This window comes from Danio rerio, chromosome 24 (genome assembly GCF_052040795.2).
Source record: "Danio rerio strain M-AB ecotype USA chromosome 24, GRCz13ab, whole genome shotgun sequence".
Taxonomy (NCBI): Eukaryota; Metazoa; Chordata; class Actinopteri; order Cypriniformes; family Danionidae; genus Danio; species Danio rerio.
Genome location: NC_141044.1, coordinates 12,203,897 through 12,212,839, shown reverse-complemented (window position 1 = coordinate 12,212,839; position 8,943 = coordinate 12,203,897).

Genomic DNA, 8,943 nt, shown 5'->3' with positions numbered 1-8,943 from the left:
GACATGCACATACACACACACAGCATTGTAAATAAAAGTTTGTGCTTACCTGATATCGCCGACCCTGCCTTCTTCTTCCCACAAAACGAACATTATTACAATACATTTTTGTACCTACAGTGTACACAATTTTGTTCCTTGGGGTACAAATGGCCCGTTTCCACTGAGTGGTATGGTACGATGCGGTTCGGTTCGGTGCACTTTTATGGTAGTTTCCCCTGTCAACAGGTACCTAAAAGCGAACTGTACCATACCACTTTTTTGGGTACCCTTTGCATGGTAAGTTGAAGTGCTTCTGACATCCGATACTGGATAAACAGGAATTTTAACCTTAAAGGGTCACGAAACACCAAAACACATTTTTTGAGCTGTTGACAGTCGTATTTGTGTCCCACACTGCTAAAAACACTATTAGGACACCTATATTTCACTAAAAAGTGTAAATTGGTTGTTTTTGCGTTATTTCAAGCAAATTCGTACTTCCGGTTTGAAACGAATTTTTGAAGCTGCGTCACGGTCATGACATAATAGCGTTGTATTCCAGCGTGCAGACTGGACGTCTGTGCCAGAGTGTGTCTAATTACGTCTTACAGTGTGATGCATTAATGCATGAGTAAGGCTTGGTTCAAACCAATCAGCTCGCTCTATTGTGCAACTTCATAAATATTTATTACTGTCACAGTGTTTAGACGGCAGACACACCACCTTGTGTTGGCAAAACAAGCGTGAAGTGTTGCTTTTATTGTTTGCTGCAGTTAAGTTTCGTTTTCATTTTCTCTCTGTGAGATCTCAGCTGGAGTCACGTGTGGATAAACAGTGTACTCGACGCTCGACAACAATAACTTACGTGTCTAAGGAGGATTATTGTTTACCTGAGAGCTGTTCTCATCTGCAAATGCTGAGATCCGGATTCTCTTGTAGTTTTATCTTTATAAAGATGCGGCTCTAAGGGCTGGTGATTGTCCTGTCTCTACAGATTTGGTAAGTGAGCGACCAGTGCTCTTTGTTTATTCAGTTTGTTCGTATCGAACTAAGTTAACTATGGCACCGAGTGTAAACATGTTAGCACCACAACCAAACTTTAACCTTGTGTAGGGTTTTCGCCGCATTTTGTGACCGGAATAACACTCGCGGCTTTTAGACGCTACCTGCCGTGTGCATCTAAGTTTCCGGGAAATGGTGAGGTTTTTTTTTCTCTCATTTGCCGTGCGTTATCAAACATTGCATGAAAAATACACGCTTAGAGCAGTTCCTCGAATCAAATATCTTGTTTGTCGCGAGGGGCATGAATGAATTCCCTGAAAGAAAGAGCCAAACTGCAGTTAAAGTCCACCATTTAATAATTTGGCAAATAATTCGACTACAGATGTCCATGTAGGTTAAACACCATCACTTTCTCCTGTCTGTGTGTTTTTTTGTCTTTTTTCTGACAATGTACCGTCTTCACCTACCTTCAGAATACAAAATTTACCCGACATTCCACATGTCTTTATTAAAATTCTTCTACTCACCTGTCTCCACAGAATCTGGTTTTGTAAAGGAACTAAAATCTGGAGGGCTTCCCATAACAGTTCAGGAGGCAGACATACTCAGTCAGTTTAAATCTAGTTTAAATCTAGATTAAAGACAAGTGTGTCACGGTTGTGGATCTATCTGCTCTTCTATGATGCGTCTGCGTAAGTGTGATTGTTTATCTGTATCCGCTGTGCGTGTATGACTATGTATGTGTGCGCTTGTCTCTGTGTTTGTATGGGAGTCACGTGTCTGTCAGTTGTTGTTGTTTACCTGTCATCAGCTGGGCGGTCACATGATCACTGTCACCAGCATGCCGTTGCTTTGCACCGCTCAGCTGATAATCAGCGCACCACAGGTGTAGTGCATTACTGTGCCTATAAATGTTCAGCGTTCCTGTCTCACTTTGTCAGTTCGTTGTCTTCACGGTTCTCAATGTCTTGTCAGGCTCTCCTCGTGTCATTCGCTGGTGGTGAGTGAGCTGGATATTTTTTGCTGTTGAATTTTTGATCCTCCCTGTTGACGACTTAGTTGAACTATTGATCCTCTCTGTTAATGGCTTCGTTGAACTCTTGATCCTCTCTGTTGAAAGCTGCACTGAAACTGTTCCAGCTATATACCATGTGCATTGATGAATTTGATTTCATGCCACTCACCTACTTACCACCTGCTTCATTCATCTCTGTGTTAATAATAAACTCTTTTTACTTGCATTTGGGTCCCCACGTCTCTGACTGTGACAACGTGTCTTTGTATTAGCATACATATAAAACACAATTGTACTTTTGAAATCCAAATGCTCTAAAGGATTGTTAGGCTACATTAAGTAGGGCAACCAGAGGTGGCATCTATGCTTATTTTAGTTTGTTCATCCTTTTCCTTAGGTCTCCATAATCCTGGACTTGGGCCATATCCTGAGCTTATGCTGTAGTAGTCATAGATGAGTGGAGAGCATTAGACTGATTCCTGAAAGACCCCACTGACAGAAGAGTTTTCGCATTTACCCTGTGGGCTTGCCTGAACTCCGCCGGTTACCTACTCAGAGCTGCAGTTTCTCCATGATGGACGTCGAGAGTTCTCCAGTCTCTGCCGCCTAGACTGCAGCTCTGCACACGAAGTTTGGCCAGAGGAGAAATTATCGTGTCCAACTGAGTATGTTTTATCTTCCTTCACTTTTGTCAATTAGTGAAGTTTTTTCCTTGCCACTGGCTTGCTTGGTTTGGGATTTGTGAAGTTGTGCATACGTGGATTTGCTCTTTCAGTGTTTGGACTTTCAGCAGTGAACTTTAAACTGAACTAAACTGAACTTTAACTATGAAAACAGGAATTGCTCTTACATCTGTAACTAGCTGAGACCAGCTAGTGAAGTGCTGTGCAGGTAAACCTCATTCCTCTGATGTCTGAAGGAGCTCTAGCGATAGGCATCAGAGGCTATGGGGTTTAGCCTTCTTGTTAGAGCAACCAACTCCCATGCGGAAGGTCACTGGTTCAATCCCAGCTTGGAGCAGGTTGGGTGTTGTAGGACCGGCGGGGTTACATTGGTGCTGTGACCTGGATGGGAGTGAATTTTAGGAGAGGTAAGTGTAACGGGGGCCAGCTTGTGAAGTGCTGTGCAGGTAAACCTCTGCTAGGGGCCATGTTTTTTAATCTCCTTGTAATACTGTGTTCACACCAGACACGGAACATGCAGATAAGTCACTTTATTCGCTTGTAAATAGCCACGTGAACATTTGAGTTTACTCGCTTTTGTCACTGTTGTCGGTGTCAGCTGGAAGATTTCCCCTGGGACACCAACAACACGCGTTTGTAACAATCACGCCCCCACAAGAGCATGCTCCTGATTGGTTAACACAGCAGATTCAGATTTTTTTAACTCGAGCGATTCGCGTAAAACGCGCATTGAGAGCGTCAAACGTGCAAAACGCTCAATTCGCGCCGCACCATTTGGGCATATCTCGGCATTTGCACCGCACCATTCGCGCGTATCGCGCCGCATGATGTCTATCTTCGCATTTGCATTGACTTAACATGTAAATCACTCGCGCTTGATGTGCATACCGCGTCTGGTGTGAACACATCATTAAAGCAACCGACTCCAAAGCGGAAGGTCGCTCGTTCAATCCCAGCTCGGAGCGGGTTGGGAGGTGTAGGACTGGTGGGGTTACATTGGTGCCATGACCCGGATGGGAGTGAGGTTTAGGGGCTGAGTGTAGCAGAGGGAGTCATGTGGAGTGATGTGCTGAGCAGGTAAACCTCACTCCTCTGACCTCTAATGCTGATCTAGCAACAGACGCTAGAGGCCATGGTTTTTAGCCTCCTTATTAGAGCAGCCGATTCCCATGTGGAAAGTTGATGGTTCAATCTCAGTTTGGAGTGGGTTGGATGGTGTAGGATCGGCAGCAGAAACAACAAAGACAAAGCACACACCTGTTGCCTTTTTTGGTGAAAAAAGAGGGTGAACACTGGAAAATAGCCATTTTGTTTATCTTAAAAGGCAAGTTGTTTAGTTTTTAAGAGAGTTATATACAAATGAATGTAAATCCTTCACACTTTTCAATGATGTCCTGCACATATCTGTATGACAAAAATAGATGTTTTATTCAGCCTTAATGACAGAATAAGGGGTAACGTATTACATAAGTAGTGTGATTAAAGTGGTAAATTGCTTTTTGCAATAGCGCAGTAATATGACAAAATACTATTTTTTTGTAATATTATTACTTGTTACGGTTTCAGTAATGCAAGTTAAGACAACACATTTTAACGATTGTACTAAAGAATATTATTTTTTAAAATGTACCAACCGTGAGACATTCACTACATGCACCAGAGAAAACAATGTGCAGGTAAAATAGTCTACTGTTGCTGGAGTGAGTGGTATGGCTGGATTTTAGAAAGTTTATCAGCGAAATCCCTGTCAAAACCAACAATAACAACGTGAGCTATCGTTATATGGTTCACTGTATTATAAGCCATATCTGAAATCTTATAGGTGTAATATGCAACTTGATGTCAAAGAAAAAATAGCATGTGGCATATTTAGAATGTTAATAAATGCATCTCTAATAATTTCATTCATAATTTATTAATGTAGCAAAATATATTTACGGTTGTTAGAAACGTGCACTGCAGTCTGCGAATCCAGTCCAGAAAGAAATGATCGTTAAATGTGCACAAACATTTTTAGAGAAATAACTTTAAAGTCTGATGTTACATTTCCTATATTCCTACAAATGCAACAAGAATCAGTCCAAGGCACTCGAGTAAAGTGAAAAAAAAATTAAAAAGCCTTTATTCACATGGCTAGATCTCTAAAAACCAACGCGTTTCGGCAGAAGTCTGCCTTCATCAGGGTAACAGAGTTTTACCCTGTCACTGTTACCCTGATGAAGGCAGACTTCTGCCGAAACGCGTTGGTTTTTAGAGATCTAGCCATGTGAATAAAGGCTTTTTAATTTTTTCACTTTACTCGAGTGCCTTGGACTGATTCTTGTTGCAGATTTGATGAATCCCTTACCCAAAGAGCACCGACCATACATTTGAACTTACCCCAGAGCGCTTTTTGTTTTGTTTTTTCATTCCTACAAATGCATTGTTTATGGTTGAGATAGTTCACACAAAATTGAAAATTCTGTAATTTAATTGCCCTTATTTGTAAAAAAAAAAAAAAAAAAAAAAAAACTTGTTTGACTTCTTTTTTTATGTTGAACTAAATGGAAAAGCTGAAAACCTGTGTCTATTGCCTTTCTTAGTTAATGTATACAGTCAACTTCCATAGTCAATTTTTTTTACATTTTTTCAGCTTTCAAAATATCCTGTTTTGTGTTAAACAGAATAAAGAAACTCATAAAGTTATGAAACATCTTGAGGGTGATTGAGGCAATTTTTAATTTTGAGTAAACTATCCCTTTAACACAGTATCACTTTCTGGTGTCGTAAAAACAATATATATATATTGATGAGAGAAGTTCATTTTAATACTTTTAAGGAACATTTTTAATGTTTAATGTTTTTTAAATAATTTCAACACTTGTGTGCTGTTGGGGATTTTTTCATACATTTTGGGGTAATTTTAAGTCTTAATTTGGGCACAACTTTCTCTCTGTTTCAGAAAATAGTAAGATTTTTGGTGACAGGTCTTATTTTGATACATATTTTGGACAAATGCTTTGAATTTTTTTAAAAACTCAACAATACACTTAACTGCAATTTGACTTTCAATTTGATGACATTTTTCGACTGCAAAGCCATGATGCCATATTATTATGCATTATTATTGTTAGTGGTTTTCCCTGTTGGGAAGAGATCACATTTTAATTGATCATCAGTTGCAGTGCAAAAAAAAAGCTCAGTTTCTGGCTTTTGTTTGGTATTGTAAATTTGTGTATTGTGTGTGTGTGTGTGTGTGTGTGTGTGTGTGTGTGTGTGTGTGTGTGTGTTGTGCGTGCGTGCATGCATGCATGTGTGTGTGTGCCTTGTCTGCAAAAAAAAAAAAAATCACCTTAGCTCCTAGAACATAGTAAATATATGTATGCACACACACACTATGCACAGCTTCATGTAAAAGCCAAAAACATTTTTTGCACAAGCCTATTTAGAGTTAATAGTGCTAACTGATGACCAACGGTAAAAGTTTTGAATTGTAATTATCAACAGGGAAAACCACCAACAATCAAAAATGAATAATTATGGTGTCATGGCTTTTTAAAAAATGTCATTATAATGTAAGTCAATGGGGCCAAAACAGCCACAAACATAATGAAAGAGTAGATTTAAACAATACACGTTAATATATAAAACAAACTATATCATATGATCAGATCTCTGTGTGGAGCACTGGCTGGTGTCAGACTCTTTGTTCAAAGAAAAATCAGTCCCACTTTATATTGTAGCTTATACCTGTGAACTTACATAATGTCTAAGTAGTATTTAACTACAGTGTACACACTGGTACATAGTATTTACTTGTGTAATACTGGTTTAACTATTCACATGTAACAACACACAATAGTATGCGTAAGTTCAAATGAGTAACAGTACATTAGTAACAACACTAAAGTACTAAAGTATTATATTAAACCTAAACCGTTGTGGAACTGTTTAACAGCAAACTCCTGCCAAAAAGTTTAAGTGTATAAAGAAATAACAAATACCTTATGTTTATATGTTGTTTTAAGGTAAATTGTAGAATCACATTAGTAATTCACATTAAAGGAGTAGTTTACCAAAGATTTTGTTATTAATGTCCTGTTACACATTTGAAGTTACATATACTATTGTGTGCTGTTACATGTATGTAGTTACACCAGTAATACACAAGTAAATACTATGTACCAGTGTGTACATACACTGTAGTTACATACTACTTACACATTTAGTTACAGTGTAAGTTCACAGGTATAAGCAACAATATAAAGTGGGACTAAAAAAATCACTGAATAATTAAAATTAATGGCAAAATAAATGTTTGGAATTGTAGTCATTCTGTGATTATTTTGAGGAAAGTAACTTAAAAGCAATACAAAAGTAGTGTAACACATTTAATTTCAGAGACAGTAATATTGTAATGTAACTAATTACAACAAAATGACAGTAACGACTAGTAATATATAACATATTACTTTTTGAAAGTACATATTACATTTTGGAAGTATTTTCCATTTCCCGTCCCTAATGAGCATTGTGTGCTGTGGTGATGTTTTGCAGCTGAATCCAAAATTATTTGCATGAAAAATAAAATATATAGCTTGTGCTTTTGTACATTATGAAAGGGGCTGTGTATATGAAGCTTTAAGTGATTTGATAATCGGAATCATATCCATTTATGGAGATGCATTTATGTGGTCAAATGTAAATTAATCAATTTTCAGAAGTTAGAAAAAAATTGTATGATTATTGACTTCAATTGGCGCTCTTATTTTGTACACTTATGACATTACTATGGCTTCCCACTCATCCTAGATAGCAAAATTTATCTGGTGCACCTCTGGGCCATAACCTGGCATATATTCCAGATCACTATATGTCTGGGTCATCGGACCAGATCTGGTATGGGCACTATCAGACAGATCTGTCTTATGGTGCCTTGCTTCATCAGGGTGACATACAGGTGTGACTGGATTTCACAAACAATCAACGTGTCACATGATGTGATTAGGTATCCAAACAGTACAGAAAATTATATGACTCTGAGTTAGACTTGTAACTCAAAGCTAACAGGTTTAATTCCTAGTCATTGAGTTGATATAGGGGTGTTGAATGAACTGAACTCTCCATCTATCAAGCTGAGGTGCCTTTGACCTAACCCATAATTGCTCCCCTGGCACTGAAAGCAATAGCTACTCACTGCTCCGTGTGTGTGTGTTTGTGTGTGTGTGTTTGTGTGTTTGTGTGTGTGTTTGTGTTTGTGTGTGTGTGTGTGTGTGTGTGTGTATTTGTATTTGTGTGTGTGTATTTGTGTGTGTGTGTGTGTGTGTTGCCATATGAATAAAAGCTGTGATTACATTTGCCATAACAAACAAACACAAGCTAGAAATACATTAAAAAAACCTCATCATCGTAGGTTAGGTGTAAGATCATCAGAAGCGTACACCATTTCAGAAGTTTTACCACAGACGCAAACTGTTAGGGAACCAACAGTATTAACGCACAAATGACCAGTGTGTTAGATGAAGAAGACTCTGAGTACAAAGATTCAATCAAAGAAAGCCTACTGTGGATAGTTTGCAGTTTTCTCAGCAGAAGCCAGCTTCAACATTCACAAAGAGTTCATAAGCCGCTCTGCTTACAATCTCAAAACAACAACAATTATACTCTAACATGCTTTAGTAACTGTGTTATACGTATGTGTTTTAACCTGGTTGGTTAAGACACAGATATACTTGGAAAATGTCCACGTGTATGTACAATTTAGAATAATATTTCTGATGATTGCTTAGGTGTCACACATACTAAGATTAGACCTAACAGGAGGGCAATTCTGTGATCAAAATGATCAGAAGTGAAATTCAGCTCATCTTCATCCCTCCACTAATGAAGAACATGCACACACAAAGAATACCTATCTATTTCAAGGCTATCATGTATTCTATCTTATCAGGATAGTGACATAAACATGGCAGAATATTACAAAGACAGCTAAGACAAATCACTATCAAAATTCACAATCATCTAGTGACAGCTCTTCAAGTAACATCAAACATCCAGTTACACATGTGAGATATCAGTGACCTTTTGAATGGACCTGAAGATCCTGAGGAAACCAATTTTACTCTGAAAAGGGATGACACTGGGTCATCATATAATCTAGGCTCTTAAACATTCATTTTGTAAATAAACATACAATCATAAAAAAGGATTTGTGTCACTCCATCCTGCAGTGGACATCCGTCCAATCCACTCCTTTCAGAACATAAGCAATGTTCTACCAAA